The sequence below is a fragment of the Marmota marmota genome, unplaced genomic scaffold (assembly GCF_001458135.2).
Source record: "Marmota marmota marmota unplaced genomic scaffold, marMar, whole genome shotgun sequence".
Classification (NCBI taxonomy): Eukaryota; Metazoa; Chordata; class Mammalia; order Rodentia; family Sciuridae; genus Marmota; species Marmota marmota.
In genome coordinates this window covers 25,001,144-25,009,558 of record NW_025999977.1, presented here as the reverse complement: position 1 = coordinate 25,009,558, position 8,415 = coordinate 25,001,144, and the positions used below count along the sequence as shown (strand labels likewise).

The following is an 8,415-nucleotide window of genomic DNA, read 5'->3' as shown; positions in this document are numbered from 1 at the left end:
GGGGGGAGAGAGAGAGAGAGAGAGAGAGAGAGAGAGAGAGAGAGAGAGAGAGAGAGAGAGATCATTGAGAATTTCTTACAACAACAACAAAACTAATAATGCAGCGATCTTCATTCAAGAGGTCACAGAAATGCTCAGTTTTGCCCTGAACGTGTGTCCTCAGCAGAGGTGACTAGAGCATTTGGGAAATAAAAAAATAAAATAAAATAAACGCACACCAGTCACTGTACACGGGGCATCTGAGGATAGGAGAAAACGAGTTGCTTTTCTGTTTGTGTGATACATGTTGCAACGGGCACAACAATGTACCTGCAAACAGTTTTTACATCAGACAAGTAGAGTTTGAACAATCTTGCAAGACTGGGAAGTAATAGAGAATATTTCCAACTTTTAAATATTGTATTTGTGAGAAAGGTTCTAGATAAACTATCTAAAGAGAGGTAGAGTACCTGAAGGCAGAGGAGTTTGTTTCTTTGTGTTCCAGAGCTCAGCTATGGGGAGTGAAAGTTATACTTTGGTTATACTTTTTCTCTGTGTCATGTGGTCTCTTCCTAAAATGAGATAGCAGGTGAACTCTCATTTGGGAATGAGGGAAAAACAAACCTGGATGGAGAAAAATGGCCAAAGAAGAACTGCCCTTCCAAGGAAAATTAAGATTACATGACTCTAAAGTGATTTTCACTTTTTATTATTTAAAACATCCATGAGAACAAAACTCTTGCTACAATGGCCAGGAATAAAGTGTAACTTGAAAAAGAAAAGGATGCAACGTTTGCCCCCAAAAGAGAAAAAAAAATTCTTCTCTACACACCCCCACATCTCCTTGTTTCTAGGGCAACATCTGCTGTGACAGGTCCTCTGGGAGTGTTTTTTTGGTGGTTCATTTCTTCTTCACAAAATGCACCTTCCTTTGCCCCTTGAAGGATGGTCATCCGACTTGCTGGCCCAGAAACTCCTCTCTATCTCTCCCCCCACTTCTCTATCTGAGCAAATATTTTCAGACTTACCCTCTTCCTTCAGAGAGAGGCTCAGAAAATGAGCTCGAAAAGAGAGAAAGTTGGGAAGAAAGGGGGGGTGGGTGGGGTGGTGGTACCATTGCTTCCAGCATTCCTACCTCTTTTGAAGAAAACCAGGCAAAAGCCACAGTCCAGAACTATTCCTTCAGATTCTACAGGCAAATGGAGCTGACATTGAAAACAAGCCTGTACAGTTATTCTGGTCTTACCAGAGACTGAGAGCTCCTCTTGGCAGCCCCTCAGCTGATCCTGGACACTGAACTCTGTCTGGGATTGGGGAGCAGGGGTAAGAATTTCCCAATATCTCACAAAGAAAATTAGTTTTAAAAACTATTCAGCTCACTTTGGAGTGTACTTTTACAGATTTATTTGATATACAAGGATTGGGATGTAAGTGGGGATAAAGGGTGGAGTTGAGCTAACAATTCTTTTTAAGACTAACTTCAAGAGAAGTGAAAGGGGAAAACAAGGGCCCTCCCATTTCAGGAACTGCAGTTTGACTTGAACTTTCCCATTTGGAATTAGGAATTCTGATCAGTAGGTGAAGATGTCCATGGCTCCATTCAAGTCCTTCTCCAGAACGCAATTGCCTAAGCCAAAAATAATTGCAAACAAGTAAAATAAATAAGCCCTGTCAAAACGAGTCTTTCCTATATTGCCCTCTTCTGGTGTCTCCAACAGAGTAGGAAGGAAGGTGAAAAGCCTGGCTTAGAGGTGGTTGAGCTATTGTTTTTCTAGTCTCCAGGACTTGACCTGAAAACTTTCACCCAGGTGACTCAATAAAGTCCCCACCCCATGTCCCTCTAGCAGGAAGTCTTGAGGCCTGTATCCTGGTTGGACCTACTCTCTGTGTGCAGCTTCCTATACATCTACCTCTGTGTGTCTGGGGTCACTCCACATGGCCGCTTCTGTCTGCACCTGAGCAACTGGGTGTGCACCCATGCATTCGAATAATTATGCCTATAGACAAATCTTTATTTCTCAAATTCTGCATGAAAGTTCTGTGCAATCAGGTGACTCATGAAACTTGGCTGGCATGACCCATGGGGTCTGTATTGGAAAGAGAGGTATGAAGTGCAAACTCTGAAGTTTGGGTAGGATACAATGTTGATAAGGCTTCCTGTCTTTAGGGTCCCTAGGTCTCTTTCATACCTCCATCTGTCCTATTAACCTTTCAGAAGGAGGAGACCCTCAACCTCCTCAACCCTTCAGGAAGGGTGGGACCATTCCCTGGGACCTCTCCTGGTGGACTGGCTGGATTGGGCTGAATGCCAGGAAGTCGGGTGGAGTGAGAAATCTCCTTTGGACTCAAGAATGCAGCCCTCATCCTGGCCACCTCTCGGGCCAAGTGGGCCCTAGGTCTCTGGGAAGGGTGAAGACCCAATAGTACAAGTTGTGGAACCTTGGAACCAGCAATATGAGCGTTCGAGGTGGGGGTGACAAAACTCTCTTCCTAGGCTTCCTGGGAGCAGCAGTATTTGTAACTGGGACCTAGCCCGAGCCCGCCCCTTCGGCCCCTCCTCCAGTCCTCACCTTGGACCACGGTACCCAGCAGGTTGCTAGAGCGCGTGTCACCACCACCGCCAAGCACTTTGGGGCCACGCCATTTTTCATGGTCCCTAGAGGGCCCAGGAGCCTGGATCAGGAAGGAAGGAGATCCAAACGAATGATCATGGTTCCCCCAAAGTAATCATGCGTATTTCTCAGCTGGAGTCACCTTGTGGGCCTGCACACCTTCTTTTCTCAGAGGCTGGTAGGAGTGCTGTGCCTCTGCGTAAGGGTTGAGGGGTGTGTGTGCACGTGTTCATGTGCCTCTGGCTTCTTGTGCATTCCTGAAATCCTCCAGAAATGTTTTCTCTTGGTTGAGAAAAATGCGGACATGCGACTAACTTCAGATAGTTTGTTACTAAAGGACGAATGTGGGTCCGATGGGCAGTCGGTGTGTTTTTCTTGCGCATTCTCACAAAGTGAAGCCACCTCTCCCCGTCCTTCAGGCAATCTCCCTGGCCTGGTCAAAGGGCCAAGGCCCGGGAGTCCTGAGGCTTGGAGCCTGAGGCTCTTAATGTATATCTCGGTGTTGTGATTCTAAGGCCCAAGCTGCCCTAGTGCCCATTCAGGTTCAGAATGGAAAACCTAGGTGGGAAAGGGAGACCTGGATAACCACCCTCATTTCCGTTGCAGGGTGAAATCCCAATCTCGAAGCATTGGACCTACCGACCAGACGTGTCACAGCCGACTCAGTCTGGGTCCGGATTGGCGGCGGCGTGGTGGGAGGGATGGTGAGGGAGTTGAGTTGGTACAGGATGGAGGTGGAGATGGAAAGAGGGAAGAAAAAGAAACAGAACTGAGCAAGAATGTGGAGATGGGGGAAGATGGGGTGGAGATGGAGTTGGGACTGCCTCGGAGAGCGCCGACTTCTCACCCTGTTATGGAGAGGTGCGTCTGGCTGCTCCGTTGCACTACCCCCACCCCCGAAAATAAAGCTAATGATGTAGTAATTTAGGAGGAGGTGAGGGGCTGGGCGAGAGAAGGGAGGGGAAAGGATGGGGGAACGCACGCCCCAAGAGCGAAAGCAAACAGCTAGCTGTGGAGGCGCCGCCCGCAGTTCAGGCTTCCCAAAAGGATAGCTGGACTGGGATCCACCCGGTATTTCGCAGGAAAGGGGGGGTGGGACGAAGCAAGAGGAGGAGAGTGCATTATTAGAGGACAGACGGAGGGAGGGAAGGAGAGATAGGAGAAAGAGCGCACCGCGCGGTTTAAAAGGAGAGACTTACACTTCCTAATGAATATTTATCCACCGCTGTTCCATGCTCCCGGCTTCCCTTACCTCTCCGCAGGTAAGATTCTCCCCGAGAGCCTCAACCCGGGGGGGCTTTCCAACCAACCCAGTCGGGTCGCGGGTGGCCGGAAGGGAGGTCTCTTGGTCGGCGGGGGGTGGGCTGGGGTGGGTAGGGGAAAGGGCGGCCGTGCTCCAAGCTCGGCTTGGGCACCTGGGCGTGCGACCCCCGCACAGTCATGAACCGCGTGGTGGGCTACCTGTGTGGAATGGGTGTGAGTGCGCGTGTAAGAGAGGTGGGGGAGGGAGAGAGATGGAGAGAGAGAGGGAGAGGGAGAGGGGGAGAGAGAGAGAGAGAGAGAGAGAGCGAGAGGGAGAGAGAGAGAGATGGGAGGGGGAGAGATAGGCTGTGCGCCCGAGAGCGCGCGCGTCTGTTTGTGGCGCGCTCTGGGGACATTTTCCGACTTTTCACTCCAACACCCTGGGTTTTTCGTCTCGGCCTTTCTTTGCGTCCCATCCCCCTCTTTTGCGCTCCTCCCTCTCCCCTAACCCATTCCTACCCCAGGCTGCCGAGACGCTCTTCTGCGGGCCTTTGTACGGCTGGCGCGGGCTCCCCAGGGTCGGATCCCTCATCTCTCATAAAAGAGGATGAATAGTTTTCACTGTAAACCCTCACACAAAGGTCTCCAGCCAAGGGGTCCTCTGTCTCCCTTCCTGTTAGCTGGCTCTTGAGGTGCTGTGACGAGCTCTCCCTCTTTCCCCCTCTTGGGGCGCCAGGGCCCACTCCAAGGAGCTGTGAGTGGTGATCAGGACCCGGAGATGCCGGGTGGAACTTCTCGGGGGCCTCCTGCCAGCCTTCTTGGGCAGAAACCCTGAACCCAAAGACCTCCAGGGGGAGGACGCAGGTTCTCCACCGCCCCACATCCCCACCTCGTCAGCGGGAGGAGGCCCGCCTAAGGGGAAAGAGGGAGGGGTAAAGGAAGAGAGTCGGGAGGGGTTGACAATATAACCGGAATTCTTTAAACAGACTTACCTGGCCACCTGTTGAGAATGCATTTGGGTTGGCTTGCTCCGGAGTTATGCGAAGTAGAAACACAAAGCAAACCCCAAGTTGGGCGAAAAAATCTTTCTGACTATGCCAGTCTCGGCCTGTCAGACTCGCAGCTTTGCGCTAAGGTCGCAGCTCTGCGCTTGGGTCGCAGCTCTCTGCGCTAGAATCACGAGGCTGTAGAGCCAAGAGCGACTTTGTCAGGTGCCCCGCCACTCCAGCACTCCCTCATCCCAGGACTGGCCCTCGGACTAGGCGCTCAGGGTTCAGCACTGGCAGCTCGACTTAAGCCGGGGCAGGCTTTCTAAACCCTGCTCAGAAGTCAAGAGCAGCAGCGCCGCTGCTCTTCGAGGCCTTTCATGCCGCAGCCACTCCTTATTCTTGTGCCTCGGCCTCTCTGGGCGCCCCCGGACAAAGCCCCCTGGAGCCCGGCCGCTCCCTTCCCCCTAAATCCCCTTCGGGGTCAGCGCGCTACCAGCACTGGGCCGTGCGCCTCTCCTGCCAGTCCTTGTGGCTCTTAAAGAGCGGCACCCCCCCTCCGCCCCGCGCTCCTCCGACCCCCGTCTCCCCGCCCCTCTCCTCTGGATATAGCCCCCAACTCCGACGCCTGAGGTCCCTGCTGCCCTGACCATTGCCCGCGGACTCCCAACCCCCTCCTTTCTCCTCCCCGGAGCAGCTAGTGGGTCCTACCCTCCGCCTCAGGTTCCCCTTCTCTCCAACCGCTCCCACCGCCCCCATCCCCCTCCCGGGCTTCTCCGCCCCTACTTTTGCCCTTTAGATTGATTGTGGCCCGGAACACTGGCTTTGACCAGCTGGGATGCTACCTAAAGATTGTTCGTTTGGGCTTGATTTTGGAGATGGGGGAATGGGAATGGGGCAGGGCTTGCCCTTGTAGCTGGAGAGAGTGAGGGAGGGAAAGGGTAAAGGGGGAACTCAGATGGACTGAGGGCTCTGCTATCCCAAGGCCTACCTGGCCTTTTGGCAGAGGGTGAAGACTGGCTCTGGGCCACTCCTTCCTAGAGTTGGGCACCCTGGAATGGGGACTTGAGGTTATAAACTTGAGCACGCCTTCTGTGTGGAAGTTATCCTGGGCATATTGGGGGTGGGGGATCAAGGATACCCGGAATTTAGTCTGTGAGGACTCTGATTCCCAAACCTTATGTATTCATCCCTCTAAAAGTACCTTTCAAGGGTCCAAGGACTGTGCAGGGAGGGAGTAAGAGGTGACCTTGAGTTTCAGTGGTCCAAGGAAAAGGGTCATGTTGGAGAGCGGAGAGTGTGAGGGAATCTATTCTTACTGAGGATTGAGGAACAATTTCTAATAAAGTTTCTTTATCACTTGCCCCAAGAAAAGGAAGAGGGCAAATAAATGGTTGCCTAGGTTGCCCTTTCTTCCAGAGCTTTCTCCCTCTTCTTCTCCCCTAGGCCTGTATTAGGCCCAGTCTTCCAAGAATGATGGCTCTGCCTAGGGTACTTTCTTCAGGAATAAAATATGATGAAAGAGAGACCAGAGAAGGCACTTGGGATAGGGGAGGAGGGAATGTGCCCTGTTTTCCCTGCTGCCAACTGTCACAACATTTGACTGTTGGGTCTGTGTGGATGGTGGGGGCAGTGGTAGATTGGGGGAATTGGGTCTGCTCACCCTTTCTCAAATACCGACCCTAGTTCTAGTTGTCAGGAGAGGATTGGTGGGAAAGGAACTTGGGGAGGGAGGAGGATGAAAAGCTGACCCTCCCCTGGGCATCTGCCCTCTGCCATTACAACATTAGTCCAGATGCACCTTTAAAGAGTTGGGGTGACTAATTGATTTGTAGTTGACCCTCTTGGGAGAGGGTGGCAGATTAGGCTAGATTCCTAAGGCTGCAAAATCTGCCCCCCCCTTTCATAGGCACAACTGGTATGGCTCCTATCCCCCAAGTCTTCTAGTCATTTCTCCTGGGACTAGATCAACGCAGCCAGAGAGGCTGGGTTTGTGCCCACCCTCCTAGGCCTGGCAGTGGGAGGTGCTGCAGCCCAAGACAGAGCCAAACTTCTCTTGTTTGAGGATGTGGGGGGTGGAAGAGTCTTTAGCGGGCGGTGGGGCTCATTAGGCAGAGCGGGGTGCCGAGAGGTGCGCGCTGCCGGCCTCTGAAGCCGCCTTTGAGCCGTCGGGGCTGGTTCATTAAGCGGCGCTAACAAGGCGTACAAATGCCTGGCCCAGCAGCTTTCTTGCAATGCCGAGGCCTTAGCAGGGCGCCAGGCTAATGAGGGTCACTCAAAGGGGCTGATCAAATATTCAAATTTCCCCGCACGCCAGGAACTTTTATGCACCGAGAAAGTTGAGGCAACTGAGCTGTGTTTATGGTCCTAGGCGACAATTGCTTGGAGCGCGGGTCCCCGGAGGCTAAGGCGAGGGGGGGCGGGGGGCGCTGGGAGGGAGCAGTTGTTGTTGTTGTTGTTGTTCAAAGGAAAGTAATCGGGGTCCTTGAAGGGCTTCGCGGGCCTCCCCGCCAGAGCGCTGCGCTCCCCTGCGCCCTCCCTGGCGGTATTCGCCAAGAGCCTCAGTTTGCAGCTTGAGGTGAGGCCCAGACCGCAGGCCACACTGCCAGCCTCCACTTCTGGATGTCCAGAGAGCCAGAAGGGGCGTTGCCCCCAGCAGGAATCCCTCCAGGCCACCTGGGTCTGCTGTTTAGAGCAAACTAAGGCCGAATAGGGTGCAGTAACCCCAGCCCGCCGGATCCTCCTCTCCTCGAGGCCTTCAAACTCCTTGGCTTTCCCTGTAACGGGGAGCAAGAGAGTGGGGAACCCTAGGGTACGCTTTCTGGTGGAGTTGGGACTTTCCCAGTGTTGGGGGTGGGGTTGACAGTTGTAAATAAATGCCCAGGAGGCCAAGAGAGAACTCGCTGCAGCCCAAACGTCCCCTTTCCCCCCTGCACCAACTGAACGCTGTCCATCCGCTGGCCGCCCTGATCGCCACTGAGGAGGGGATGGTGGCAACAATTCAGCACAGGTGACTTTGGCCTGTACCAGTGACAGTCCCAGATTCACCAAGTCTCAGATCTTGGAGTTTGAACGGTGAGAGGGCAATAGAGACCCCGACTGTCCGCGCCTATCCAGCCCGGCCTTGCCGCTCTGAGCGACTAGGGGTGCAGTCACTCTCCGCACCTCACCCCCTCCAGGAGTTCCCCAGGCTCACTTGCCGGCCTTCGCGCTGCTCAATGAGGTCCCCAGACCTGCGAGAAAGGCGGCGTGGGCCCTGAAACCCGAAGTCCCTCTGCTCCCATTTCCCCAGTGCCCAACTCCTAGGGATGTGGGAGGGGACGTTCCGGTGCTTCACTGTATCATCCAAACACTCATATCCAACCACCCTAGACCGAGACCTTGCGGAGCCTGCGCTCCCAGTCCCGCCCGGAGCCTCTCCCGCCATCCGCGCGAAGGACCAACCGCCCCGCCTCCCCGCCCAGCTCTCAGGACTCTCAACTTACTGGCTTCAGGCGACGGGCGTGGTGCTTCCGGCCAGTGCCTAGAGGCGCTGGAGGCAGCAGGGCCGCGAGGAGGGCTCGCTGGGCCGCGCCGAGCTGGGCTCTGTGGGAAGG

The 8,415-nt window shown here is 54.0% G+C and overlaps 1 long non-coding RNA gene across 1 annotated transcript; it reads right to left on the bottom strand.

Annotated features, from left to right (window-relative positions):
* Window positions 1–67: 67 nt before the first annotated feature.
* Window positions 68–8,415, bottom strand: LOC125617315. The gene is made up of 4 exons (XR_007348296.1): window positions 8,305–8,415; window positions 4,826–5,017; window positions 2,550–2,652; window positions 68–1,606 (listed from the first exon to the last, which is right to left on the bottom strand). It is a non-coding gene; the product is annotated as an uncharacterized LOC125617315 (long non-coding RNA).